The following is a 14,496-nucleotide window of genomic DNA, read 5'->3' as shown; positions in this document are numbered from 1 at the left end:
AAGACAAGTGTCCTGTAAATAAAACCGGTTTACCATTAACATATTTCTGCATTGTTCTCCCATACTCATCACACATGGAGGCCTGAAGTGTGTGATGGTAAGAGAAATGCAAACCTGTACTTCAGAGCTGGTGTTCTGTCTTTAGATCTTCCTGTATCAGAACTCTGTGTTAGGTCAGAACTCAGTTATCTGTGGAGCTGGGGCTGTGATGGTCCTGTGCTTTGGAGAGGTTTTCTTGCCAATTTTGTCTAATAGCATGTTCCATGAGGCCAAATGTTGTCTGCTAAGGGATGAGATGTACTGATGTATTTCATTGATCTGCTCCTGAAAGTTGAGAGAATTTTTTTTCCTTTGTCACTTCTGTTTTTCCCTGCAGGATCTTGTTGACAGGAGCTACAGAGCTTTGGCGGCTTCTTGAGGGTCTTTTTGATGAGCTGCTGCTTTGAATGATTGCCTTTGCTAGCCCAAAACATGGGTTCTGTATAATAATATCTGTACTGCTGTGCTTTTGGACTCCACAGCTAATATCTTCCTAAGTTTGAGAGGTGCCCTTTGGCAGAACTACCTAATGGTGTGCACACTGAAAGCTCAGGAATTTTTTGTGTGTCACAGTATTCCTCCTGGTGCCATCATGTTTTATATCTACCCAGTATGAGTTAAAATACTGATTTAAGTAACATATTTTCCAAATAGCAAGAAAAGAAAGGGACAAGATTTTTGTTGGCATAGAGAACTGGGAAGCAGGAACAGGCAGAGAGGACAAGATGGAAAGTCCCTCTGTTGTCAGTCAAGCTGGGGAGGATAGTGAGATACACCATGAACCTATGCCATGGGAAAAGAAGAAGGATTTTGGATGAGCATGCTTTGTTGTTGGTATCAAGGAAGGCATGTTGAGCCTCTCTGGGCTCTCTGATCATAGCTTTTGTTTCTTGCTGTGCTTGCCCAGGCTCTTGCCCTTCTCAGCAAAAAAGCTGAGGAAATCTACGAAAATAATCCAAGAATATGTTTCTGAGCAGAACAGTGGAATGGTTTAGATTGCTGAAGAGAACTATTATGTGTTATAAAAAGAATGCAGTTTGGTTCTTTGTCTCTTAGTTGTGATGCTTCAGTGACAAACTGCTGTTAACACCGAGGAGCTGGAATGCAGGTGAGCTGACACAGCGTGATGCTGCGAGGTGTTACCTAGTTACTGATTTGGCCTGATTATCTCAAGAACCCAAGGAGTTCTTTGCCTGTATAATCTTGGACTGAGGTACACTTGCTTGCTCTGTCAGCCTGCACAGTGTGACAGAAACCCAGAGCTGCGGTTTGGAATTCTTTCCGGTGGGTGATATTCCTCATCCCCCCACAGCCACTGAGGATTTGAGCTGCAGTGTGAATGGTGCTTCCCTAGTTTAATAAAAGATAGGGGATTGTACCTGCCTCTACTTGTGTTTAATACCACCAGTGTGCCTTTTCCACCATCAGACACGGACAGGCACATTTTTATGCATAAAAAGTGAGTTGATATACGCTACTTTATGTAATCTTTTTGAGTTCTGTGTCTCTGAGGTCTGCCAGCAAAGCTGTTAAGCAAATCCTAGATTTTTCAGTACTCGAAAATACATCAGAAAACTGTTCTTTTGTGATAAAGACCTTCAGTTCTTTCTTGGGCTGTCAGTTTTTATCTTTCTAGGAAGACAACTGTCCTTACTTTCTCACTTTGAGCAGAACTGGATTTCCTGGATTACATTGGTTTCCATTATCTGTGTCATGTACTTACCAGAGAATCTTTCCATATTTCTTGCAAGCTCTTGATTTGTGATATAATTTCAAGTAATTTGAAAGCCTGAGCTTTTGGCAAAGCTGTGTTAGGGGAGGATTTCTTTTTTTTTTTTTTTTAATGCATCTTCAATGGAAAAATTTAGAAATTGCACCTGGCAAAGTTAAGCCACCGTGTCACTAAGTGAGTTTAGGATTTTTGTGTTTGAATTCCAAATGCCTTTTACTGAAATGTTTACGGGGTTTTTAGGAACACCTGTTACCTGGAGCACAGCTCTTTTGACTGCTTTGAAAAGCAAACAACGATGAAAACAGTGTGCCTGTGTCTCTAATGCTGTTTTAGAGTAGCACTACAAACTCTGCTCTTTTAAGACAGGTGGTGGAGACGTCTGCTACCACCAGTGTGCAATAAAGGAATTAATGCTCAATAAAAACACTTTTTCTGTCCCTACAGTGAAGCGCATAAAGTTCTATTAAATACCCTATGAAATCAAAATAATGAGGGGACAAAAGCTTGCATGAGATTCTTGCAGTTGTTAAAATCAGTATTTAGGTTCCCATTAAAATATGATTATTCCTGGTGTTTGTCTTTTGTTATGTCAGGCGATTCAAGTAACTTTTTCAATTTTCTTTCTCTGTCTGTAAATCCTTGTTGGCTTTTTGGAGGGGGAGCTGTTTTTGAGGTTTTTTTTGTAGTCAGTACAGTTGCACTTGTATGGCTTTTTTGGCATATAAAAGTGTTTGTATTCTTTGTAACTGGCTCCGTCTGCATTGGAGATCTGCAAAATCTGCATTTTTAGCTGAGGTGGGAAACCTCACCCAGCCTACTACCTCAGGTAGGACTTTTTATGATTCCTTTGTTCTAAAAGGAGTTTACAAACCCTATGGACAATACTTTTCTGCAGTGAAAGCCACTCTAAGGAGAGAACAGTGGATTCTCTGGAAGGATGTGGAGGCAGAGAGTTGGCACTGGAGCTGGGACCACCTTAGGGCATCACTAACAGTGTTGGTCTCAAAATGTGCCTGCAGGCAACACGTGTTCCAGGAATTGTTGTGGATGCCCCCACCAAGTGTCCAAGGCCAGGCTGGACAGGGCTTGCAGCAACCTGGTCTAGTGAAAGGTGTCCAGGCCCGTGGAAGGGGGATGGAACTGGATGATCTTTAAGGTCCCTTCCAACCCAAACCATTTTCTTAGTCTGTGATTCCATGAAGTTGGTGCCAGATCTTTGAAAGGAGCACAGGCTCTGAGTATGCTCCCGTTTTTAAAAAGAAGTGTGTTGTGAAACACTTTGTTCTTGCTACTGTGTCCTTGAGCCATGCAATTCTAGGGCTCATGGCTTTTTTTCCTCGCTCTTCCAGTTAGCAGCTTTTTCCCTGCTCCCATGTTAATGTGACAGCTTAAATGAATAAATTTACACAGTGTCCCAGCTGCATGTGGATGTTCCCACTGCTTACATCAGAGCTGAAGTGGGCTTTAGCTAGCCTTCCTATATGGCTGCTCTGGATAGGATTTAACCAGAACCCAGTCCCGCTTCCAGAGTGTTTTATTGCAGACAGATGTCTGACTGCTGGAGTCTCCTCTTTATGTGAGGAAGGCTCATACTGCTGCTCCAAGTTCTTTTAGTGCATCTGTTGGCAGGGAGTTTTCTGTGAGATTCTCACCTTGTCTTTCAGCAGCGATTGAGGGCGTTTACTTTCCTCTAGAAGATCTTTGCTTTGTGCTTTGAATGTGCTGGTGGTCTCATGGGGAGGTCCCGATGCATCCTCTGTACAAATCATAGATGGAATCATGAAATGGTTTGGGCTGGAAGGGACCTTACAGCTCATCTCATTCCACACCCTGCCATGGGCAGGGACACCTTCCATTAGCCCAGGTTGCTCCAAGCTCCATCCAACCTGGCCTTGGACACAAATCCAGCCAGGCTGTCCATTTAACAGATGCCCCAAGCATGAATAAGTGCAAAGGAGACTGTCTAAATAGCCTTTCTTCTTTTTTTATGATTTTTTTTTAATCTACTTTTTATTATTATCCATATTATTCAGTCCTGCTTTCAATGTGGAGGGTCTTTCCCCTCATTCAGATAATCCCTTTGCCTGCCAGCCAACATCAGGTGTTGAAGGGAATGAGGGTACCTGTTCCACACCCCACACCCACAGAAAATGGAGCTCTTCTCCATCTGTAAGGGGCCCTGTGACTCCAGCATCCCCGGAGCCTGGCGGGCCAGCACTGCTGTGTCTGGTAGTGGCTAATTCAGGTCATCAGTGGGAAGAAACAAACAACAGCAATTTGTCAGTGTCTCACAGTGATAAAGAGGCAAACGTATGGAAGGAGACCGGAATTGCACCATTTTGTGTAGGGAAAGTCATCTCAAAAATAAGACAAAAGAGAGAGGAAAGCCAGAGGCAGCTTACAGATGGATGTAATCAAACAGTCTAGACAAGGTGTCCACATTGAAAAGGATAAATAATATAGGTAATTAAATATATATGTTAGCCAAGTGAACATGTCCCCACCATCACATCTGTGAGTTGATGGATCTCTTCAGTAATTTAGTGAGCACACCAGTGTCTCCCCTCTGTTTATTCTCTTATTACTTCCATCCATTTTGTTTCTCCTCTTGCTATCTGCTGCTGCATGTTTATTTTTCCATCTCTAGCACTTTGCTGCTGAAATAGATACCGGCCTTTGCCGTGACCAACCGAGTTTTCCTTGCCTGGATTGCTGTGAGCTAAGCCCTGAGATTTACTGCTGGGCTGTGCAGGTCTTTCTGCAGGGGTAACCCTGGGAGGATGCACAGGGTGGCCCCGAGTACCCACAGCCCACAGAAAGCTCTACCTGCTGAGAGCTCCTGTTGTGTCTCCGTGCCTGCAGTGCAGCTCAGGTGTCAAAGGAGCGCTGTATTACCCGTGGGGATGTGAAAGGGAAGTCCAGTAAGGCCTTCCACTCACCTCCTAATGCCTTTGGTGCTTCCTGATTTCATTTTGTTTGCTCAAAAATATAATTAGTATCTTGACTGAACTATTGTCCCGACTATGGGAATAAATTGTGAAATAAATACAACTTGTGGTTATTATGTTGTTGTTCTGTATATGTTCCTTGTTTACCAATTATATCTTACCTCTAGGGTAATCAACTTTAAATATCCACCAATAATTTGAACATCAAATGGTACTTATCCTGGAAGTACACCCCAGTAATCTATGCACATACATTAGGAGGGTGCCAAAGTGTTTGCTTAGATTTTAATGTGATGTTCTGTATAATTTTCCCATAGATTAGCTTTCAGCAGGAAGTTTGCATGTATTTTTTTCCCCCTAAAAGCCACATTCAGTAATAACGGGTGGTATTTATAGCAGTTGTGCTGAATTAGAAAACTGATTGGGTGAACGACTTGATTGCTGCTCATTTAGCAGTTACACTCCTGCCAACCCCTCCGTGAGGTTTGTGCATGGAAGTTTGGGTGATGAAACACGGCTGCCGTGGCGGGAGCATCCGAGGACAGCAGGAGTTGCCCAGGCAGAGCAGAAGTCAAAGCAGTGTTTGCAGCATGTGCAGCTTTAGCCAGCAGGAAATGTTAGTTGTTTGTCCAAATGAAATCATGGTGCGCTGGTTTTCAGCATGTAAAAAATGTCTGTTTTGCCACTGCACCAAGAGCAGACATTTCAGGGACAGAGATGCAGCCCCATGAGTACCTTCCTAGTCACAGAACTTGGAATCTTTAAGGTGCTGGTGTGGCTACAGATGCTCCTTTTCTGCTCTCCTCACACCGGCAGCAAGATGAGTTATATCTGTTGTGCCAAGGTGTGGCACAGGTTTTGTGTGAGGGAGTGTTTCTCAGTATGAATTTTTGGCATGCTATTTGATACCTGCTTACTTTATGTAGCATATGTGTTGGATAGAGGGTGCCTTCAATGAAACAAGCAGCCAAGTCTCCCATCTTTCTTCCAAGATTAGGTACTTTGGCCCATTTCAGAGACTGGTTTTGAAGGTTTTCTTCATAAGGAAAAGATCATTTAAATTTTCATTATCATCACGTTCGACATTGTCTTGGACTCTTCCTGTCCCACAAGTGTTACATGATGTGCATTGGATATTGTTGAGCACCATAAAATTGGCAATGCAGAAAATTTCCCAAGAAAACAAAAGTTTGCATGTCCTGGAGGGAGTATGGTGCTTACAAGGTGTCACACAGTAGTATTTCTATTATTTAAAACTGATCAGAACCGCATTAATTCTGACCTGCTTCACACAGTGCAGTGGAGTTGCTCTTACACACTAGAATATGTTATGTGTTCTTGTATATTATCTGTTGAAGAAGATCCCTTTTTGAATATTAAGGAGTGTTGTTTCATAGGAAGAAATCCTTCCCTGAGAGGGTGGGGAGGCCCTGGCACAGGTTGCCCAGAGAAGCTGTGGCTGCCCCTGGATCCCTGGAAGTGTCCAAGGCCAGGTTGGACGGGGCTTGGAGCAACCTGGGCTAGTGGAAGGTGTCTGGCACAGTTGCACTGTTATGATTTCTCAGGCTCTAACTGTGGCAATGGAATCTGGATGTAGGGTCACCCTGAGGGAGAGGTGCAATTAATCTCAGTTCCTTACGTAGGTTATTAGTAATGCTGCCTGCCACAGCTGTGCTGCTACTGGTGCTGCCCACCAGGTGTGGTGGAAGGTGTGGGAGGTGGCCAGGTGAAGATAGACGTGTTTTATATATTTCCCATGAGAACGGAGTGAGTGCTTGTGTGGCTGTGTGAGCTAATCCCAGTGCCAGGGTGCCTATGTCTGTCCCCAGGAGAAGTCTGATGTGAAGCGACAACCTGATGCCATGGGCCATTCTTCACTTCGCTGGCACAAGTTGCTACTTTTTCACGTTTTGCCACACTGGCACTGGATCAGAGGATTTTTGGATTTGAGATAGTTTGTTGGGCATGGGGGAAGTGTTATTATTTAACAAAACTTTCGTGCAAAACAGTATTTATTAATCTGCAGAGATACGGGACTGTGAGGAAGAAGAGGATGAGAAGTGTGGCTTGTTCAGCCTGGAGAAAACAAGGCTCAGGAGGGACCTTCTCACTCTCTGCAAGTCCCTGACAGGAGGGTGGAGCTGGGGTCGGGCTCTGCTCCCAGGGAACAAGAGACAGGAGGAGAGGGAACGGCCTCCAGCTGTGCCAGGGGAGGCTCAGGTTGGATATTAAGTTGTCCTCCTTCCCCTCACCTGTCTCAGCAGCAACAGCAGTTGATCCTGTTATTTCCCTTGGCGTTGATGCTGATCAGGAGCAGGGCAAAACATGGAGGTTTTTGGTCGCCGGCAGTGCCTGTAGCTCAGCGTTGCAAGGAGCTGGATGCTCGGTGGGTAATGATTTAGTGGGAAGGGCTGTCTGAGGCCGGTGTGCAGTTTTAGGATCTGGTTCTTAATAGAGTAATGAGCAATTTGTAATTCCTGCATATTTTTAATGTCCAAAGAAAAGGCTGCGTTTAAAAATGAGGAGGCCTATTGAAAATGAGCAGATCCTGTTATTTCTTCGCTTTTTAATGAAAAGCGAAGAAAGGTGTGAAAGTTTCTTTTGGCAGTTATTTTTAGGATACTGTTCAATTGGAGTGATTCTGTTGTAATGGAAAACCAGTTATTAGCAAGTGTGTAGTTTTGGAAAAAAATGTAGAATGAAAGATGTGACAATTCACTTTTTTGCACATTTGCCAAATGGCATTGATATCATATAAAGTAACAGATAAAGTGGATACAAGAGGAAAGTTATACTCTTGTCCAGAAGGCTGCAGAAATAGCAGCTGCCAGCTCATATTATTAAGCCCTGGGTTAGAGAAAAGGCCACGCAATAAAAATTGCAGGAAGGACACCAAATGTAAGTTACACTGAGAAAAGAGTGTGCTAATGGGTATTATTTGGGAATTGAATGGTTGTGGTTGCAGTTGGAGGAGTGAAGGGTTATAATAGTGACACAGACTGTCAGTTGGGGGAGAAAAATAAACAAAATTAGCATTTAAAATCCTTTCATAGCTATCACCAGGACAATGTGGCTCAATGGTTAATGGATTTTTAAATATGATGAAGCTATAACAGATGATTTATGTCAATTCCTGTATCTAACTGTTTGCAGGAACCACAATAAAACTGAAGAAACAGGGCTGCACTGTACTTACTGTTGCATATATTTATGATACTTATCTCACAACATTCTTACACAGTTTGGTTTCGGGCAGAAAAAAAAATCTTAATTTTTCTTAAATTCATAAATTTGTGCAGGACAGCTGAGGGATGTAGCACTGCCTGTGTTAATCTGACTTAGTGCTTCTGTTTACTATCAGTTAACGAGGAGATAATGTGGATAAAATATCCTTTCCCAGCAAGTGGAGCCATGGATAAGCTCTGTGGCCCGGTGCTGGCACTATAACAGGGGTTGGATGTCCCAGGGGGGCCTGTGGCCGTGTGTGCACGTGCATGTCTGCGGGCCCAGCTGTGACATTTAGTGCATTAAACATCCAGGAACATCACCCTGCTGAGCTCAGGGCGCCTGGCTCTGGGTACAAAAGCAGTAACTTTATGTACCGCTGAATTTTGACGCAGAGCAGGATTTTTGGTGCTGTGGGTGCTTTGGGAAGTGGCTGGTTTCTCCAATTAGTGGAGCCAGGCCTTTGTTGTGTCCTTACAGATCTCTGTCTGTCCAGTATCCAAATGTTTTAATTTTATCTGGATGTGACATGTTAAATAGGCTGTTTTACTGCATTTGAAGGTTCTGCCTGATGTTTTCCCAGTAACCCATCCTGTAAATAATCTCCAAATGCATCATCTTGCTGCTCGAGGGAGACACTTGGAGAGAGGGGGTTAACTGATAATGTTGTGTGCAATAATTGCTGAGTGACAGGGCCCCTTAAAGGAAGAGTTGTTAATGGCAAATGTGGGAAATTTCCTGGGCTTACTGCACATGACAGAGATATTCCTCTGCAAACTCTGTGCCCGTAAAACAGTAAATGAACTCCTGTAGTCCAGATTTTCCAAGATGAAGTCTAGTGCTGCAATTTCAGAACTCTGTGGAGACTTTTTCTCTGTAAATATATTTTGGAAGGGAGAGCATAATGAAAAGTAACTACAGATAGATATGTATATATGTATGTATGAAGTGTAGGTAAGTTCTGAAAGCTACTCAGTATTGTTTATGTAAAAGCACAAAACTAAAACTGTGCTTGCTTTATACTGTTGAATATTTTGGCTCTTGCCAACTCCATCATTTTAAGCAGGAAAAGCCTAATTTTACATGTGTGAGCTCCCTTCGGATCCTGTTACATCTGTGGTGCTGCACATGCTGAGATATTTGGCTGTGTTTGGGCCAACAAGTTTGGAGACTCAGGTCAATAGTACAGACTTCCCTGTGAGGGTGGGGAGGCCCTGGCACAGGTTGCCCAGAGAAGCTGTGGCTGCCCCTGGATCCCTGGAAGTGTCCAAGGCCAGGTTGGAGCAACCTGGGCTAGTGGAAGGTGTCCCTGCTCATGGCAAGGGGTGGGACTGGATGGTCTTTAAGGTCACTCCCAACCCAAACAATTCAGTGACTCTGTGATATGGATTAGTCAACTTGCAGATCTGTTTGATGAGCTGTTCTAAGGAGTTTAAACTTAAAAGTACATTCTTAATATCCATTTTCTAATCTGCTCCAAAGTGCTTATGGTTTAATTTTCAGCTGCATTTCTATACTTGTTTTGAAAAAAACCCAATACCTGTACTTTTTAGGAGGCAGAGTCTGAGCTTTTACCAGGAGGGGACTGGATAAACTATATAAATAATTTTTGTGCCGTAAGCCCACATTGAGGGGACCTGCTACTGAATTTTAGAGGAGCAATATCTCCATATAGGGCTTTCATGCCATCAAAACCTGAATGATGGCTAAAATAAGTGAATTTCCTTTCTATTATGCTGATCTAAAAAGATGTGTGTGTTAGGTCAATGAGTGGAACTAGAATTATGTGAGTGTCTTTCTGCTCACCAGTTCCTATACTGGGAGCAAATCTACATGCTTACTATATAAAACAAAACAACAATAAAACAAACACCAAAAAAAACCCCTAAAATCCCCACACATGAGCAACAGTGCTGGAGTGGGCATAAGCAATGTCTTTTGTCTGCCAGAATTCATCAGACTGCTTTTCCTGGCATGCCAGATGCCCATGATGGGGACAGTGTGTGAATGTCACTTTGAAGCATATAATCAAAATAAAACTTACTATTCTTTAAGCTTGGAGCTGCCAAATAAATTTTTGTATTTGTTTCAGGAGAAGTCTGCCAAAAAAAAACCCAATGGCAGCTGTGTCCAGTAGCACTCAGCAGTAATCTATGGAAAGAGATTTATTTACTTAACATTTACTTCAGAGTAAATTTAATGTGAGTTTTTACAAAATTGTGCCAATTTTTATGTAGCCTACTGCCCCTTTGGAAGGTATTTTTTCAGACAGGGGTAGCTTCCCTTGTTAAGCTACCAGCAAAATGTCAGTTTTGGGAAAAGGAAGGAGGCATTGGGTGGACTTTTAGGTAGAAGTGTTTTAAGATGGAGTCAGAAGTTCCCACGCTTTCTGATGGAGTTTAATGCTGATAGATGCAGGTGCAAGGACTTGAGGATCAAGGCTGAATGAGGAAATGTGTTTGTTTCATTACTGTTCTCCAAAAATGTTTTATTTCCTGCTCTCCACAAAGTCTTAAAAAACACCATTGGTGATACCTGGCCCTTCCAGACCAGCTTTGTTCTGTTTCCAGAGGTGAGGAATTTTGATTGCAGCCTGCTTTGTACCACCTTGCTGGAAAGTTATCCTAGCAGCTCTCCCAAGGAATGCAGAGGTTGAACTGAAGACTGACCACCTTGTGTTCCTGTATCAGGATCCCTACTTTCTGTTAGCTCTCTCCCTGATAATGATGTTTCTTGTCCTGGAGTGGTTGGAGTCATCAGGTGCATGTCTGCTGAGGTCCTCTGATGAGAACTGAGGTGAGGCACCGTGGCCTCCTCCCCTTCCATTGCTGCCTCATTCAGTGGTTGGTCCTTAGTGCCCACGGGCATGTTGGGCACACAAAGCTCTGGGCTGTTTTGGGGGGGGAAGGTGATAACCCTTGGAACAAGTGAGAACAGGTGAGCTGGAGGCTGCTTTGGGGACTCAGTGACGCAGTTATGGGTGACAGGGCTTCTCTCCCAGCTTTTGAAAACGATTCAGAATCACTGAGCAGCAGTTGTTTCCTTGTGCTCTGCTGCGTTTTTGGCCCTTTCTCCAGCAGAGCTGCAGCTGTTGAGGGTTTGTGGTCCTGCCATGTCCTGGCACTGTACCCACACTGTGCTGCAGGGGAAGGGCTGCCAGCATTCACCTGGGAGCTCATCCAGCCTCCACAGGAGGGAACTGCCTATTCACACTGTGTTAAAGAGGATTTTGGGAGGAGATGGTCAGCTTGAGGAGATTTTTGCATTCTCCTCTTCTAAAAGTTCAACCTGCAGCAAATTGACTTTGATTGTGGCTTAAACTGTAAAGCCACTTGCCCAGAGTTTGGGTTTCCCTCTGAAGAACCAGATGACCACAGGATAACTTCTGGAGCTGAATGGAAATGCTGCATTCCTCTGATCCCTCATGTTTAGGTGGCTGGTTTTGGAGAAGGTTACTTAACCCTGCGGCTGCTATGTCATTCAAAACTTCCTGCTGTGTTTGTTCATTTTGCTTTCGTTGGAATACTGCAGTCCAGTAGTCAGGTTTGGCCTGCGGATGAATTTAAAGGATGGGATTTAAACTCTTCAAGGAGCCTGCACTGAAGGGTAACTCTTAGTTGAAAATAAATACTTTATGCATTTAAAACTGCATAATAATTGAACAAACAAAAAAAAAAGGGTCTGTACCTAGACTGAAACATTACCTTAATGAACACTCATGGGGAATTTACTTCCTGGGACAGAATATCTGGTGTATTTAAACTTGGAGACTAACTTTCAGTGAAAGCTCTGGAACATTTTCAGATGAGAATAGCTGCACTTGCATTGCAAGATCACCATTTTATTGCAGAATCCTGCTTTACTTCTAATGTAAAATTAGCATGAGTGTGCCTCGCAGGACTGTACCAAATTAGTTTCTGTATTTAACAATTACCTATTTTTTCAGATACTTTATAATCTTGAATTTATATGATGTAGCATGGAACTCAAATTACCTTGGTAAGACAAAAGTTGCATCTGTTATCTGGGTTGTCATGAAGGTGCTTCTTGAACCTTTTGCCAGCATAAGGCACTGACTCATTTCTGTCATGGAATCACAGAACAGTTTGGGTTGGAAGGGACCTTAGAGTTTATCCCATTTCATCGTCCTGCCATGGGCAGGGACACCTTCCACTGTCCCAGGTTGCTCCAAGCCCCGTCCAACCTGGCCTTGGACACTTCCAGGGATCCAGGGGCAGCCACAGCTTCTCTGGGCAACCTGGGCCAGGGCCTCCCCACCCTCACAGGGAACAATTCCTTCCCAGTATCCCATCTAACCCTGCCCTCTGGCAGTGGGAAGCCATTCCCCCTTGTTCTGTCACTCCAGGCCCTTGGAAATAGTCTCTGTCCCTGTTTCTTGTCATCCCCTTCAGGCCCTGGAAGGCCACAATTTGGTCACTCCAAAGCTTCTCCTCTCCAGGCTGAACAATCCCAACTCTCCCAGCCTTTCCTCCCAGCAGAGCTGCTCCAGCCCTCGGATCCTCTTGGTTCCTCCTCTGGACTGGCTCCAGCAGCTCCATGTCCTTGCTGGGCTGTTCCCAGGGCTGGAGCAGCTCTGCAGGGGGGTCTCCCCTGAGGGGCAGAGGGGCAGAATCCCCCCCTGCCCTGCTGCCCACGCTGGGGGATCAGCCCAGGGCACGGGGGGTTTCTGGGCCGGGGCAGGTCCAGCCTCTGCCCCACCAGCACCCCCAGGGCCTTCTGCCTGGGCTGCTCCATCTGCTCATCCCCAGCCTGGATTGATCCCGGGGGTTCTCCTGACCCAGGGGCAGCACCAGCACTTGGTCTTTCATCAGAATGTCCCCTCTGGCATTTCCCCATCATCTCATTTCCTATTAGCTCAGCCAAACCTGTGTTGGACCTGTGCCACCTTCCGTGGAGTCTAATGTTTGCTAACCTGAGGGTGATTGATGTCACTGTCACTCTCTGTCTCTAATGGTCACAGTGTGCTATTTCCAGTTGTATCTTTTTGATAGATAACACAGCCTACTTAAAGAGGCGAAAATTAAATGATTGAATTCCAGCAGTTGTATTTTTGTCTGAAAAGCCCATACTGTGCCAGGTTCTGACATCCTTTGGTACTTTATAAGTCAATAGGACAGCTGTGGAATGAAATGATTTTTAATGAGAAGTGATGACAGACCCTGGCAAAGAAATAATGGTGAGTTAATCAGTAAAGTTCTACATGTTTGTAGCAGTCTATTCTGTGGTGTCTCAGTCAAAGGATTTGAAATAGTGTTCAGAGCAGGGCAGGGATAGCTCTGCATGTAGACACTTCCTTAATCATAAGAAAGAAGACCCTGAACAGCTCTTTGTTTCATGGTTGATCATGTGGGCTTTTGTCTTACAAAGACCTTAGTCATTTGGCAGTGGGGGGCCCACTCTTGCAGGCAGTGCCGTGACCATTCCCCAGAGCTGGGACTCCATTGGATGTGGCTCTTAGTGAGATGTTTTAGGGGTGATTATGGTGGTGCTGGGTTGATGCTTGGACTGGATGATCTTGAAGGTCTCTTAATGATTCTGTGATTGCCCAGAGTGGGACTTGCTGCTGGGGACTCCCACTCACCCTTAATTTGTGAGTACATAACCAGGGTAATGGCAGTGAAGCTGCTGACTCTGTGCTCTGGACAGACAGCTGGGAGAAGGCAAGCCAGGAAAGATGGAAAATGGAAAATATGCATCTTCTCCCCCCCCCAGTAACTTTGTCAAATAAACAACTGATTTAAATGAAGAAATGTCAGAATCTATTTTGATAAAAGACCCATCATTAATATAAAATTATTTATTTTTTTCCAAACTTGCGTGGGCAACTGGAAGAGAATAGAGACAGATGAGACACACAGATAGCAAACTATCAAATTCATGTGTACAATTACGGCATCATGCAGGAGGAAAAACTGCAGCTGTAAGCAAGATCTGGTCAGACTTCTTTGCTGAAAACAAGGAAAGGGTGAAAAAAAGAATTCTTACTTCCTGCTGAATTTTCTTGCACTTGAGTTACTTGAGTAAAGGTGAATTTTCCATCAGCTTTCTCTAGGTAAAGTGGTATAACACCTGGCACACTTCTTTCCTATGGCCACCATTGGAGGGCAAAATAAAAGTGGTCAGTTGAGAAAACCTGACATGGCCAGATAATTAATAAATTAATGTATAGTTCAGTTAAATGCATATTAGCTGAAGGGGAAAGGTAGAGCTTAAAGATTTCTTGGATGTCTCACTAGAACAAGGTGAAGCTGAACCTGGAGGACGTCAGGGTGAGTGTTCTGCATTGAGGGGATGGGGTTTTTGCAATAAGCAAGTTTTCTTGAATTAATTTGAGTATCACACTCAAAAAAGTAATTCCCATATTGCTGTTTGTTTCTCTATTCTCCGTTTCCTCTACATTCTTTATTCTATATTCAATCATCTCTCGGGAATCAGGACTGAGAAGAATGTATTTGTATTTCCAGTTTCTTCTTTATTCTCAATATTCAGGCAGATTTCTGCCAAATCATTTGGTAGTCTTCTGGATGGTGG

The 14,496-nt window shown here is 43.9% G+C and overlaps 1 protein-coding gene and 1 long non-coding RNA gene across 9 annotated transcripts in view; one reads left to right on the top strand and one right to left on the bottom strand.

Moving 5' to 3' along the window:
• The window catches only part of PCDH15 (protocadherin related 15), a 701,112-nt gene that overhangs the window by 63,224 nt on the left and 623,392 nt on the right, over positions 1 to 14,496 (top strand). The window lies entirely within an intron of this gene.
• On the bottom strand, positions 10,322 to 12,033 carry LOC135418438 (uncharacterized). The gene is made up of 2 exons (XR_010432440.1): positions 11,940 to 12,033; positions 10,322 to 11,494 (listed from the first exon to the last, which is right to left on the bottom strand). It is a non-coding gene; the product is annotated as an uncharacterized LOC135418438 (long non-coding RNA).

The sequence above is a fragment of the Pseudopipra pipra genome, chromosome 8 (genome assembly GCF_036250125.1).
Source record: "Pseudopipra pipra isolate bDixPip1 chromosome 8, bDixPip1.hap1, whole genome shotgun sequence".
In the NCBI taxonomy this organism is placed as follows: domain Eukaryota; kingdom Metazoa; phylum Chordata; class Aves; order Passeriformes; family Pipridae; genus Pseudopipra; species Pseudopipra pipra.
This window is presented reverse-complemented; position numbering and strand designations above follow the sequence as displayed.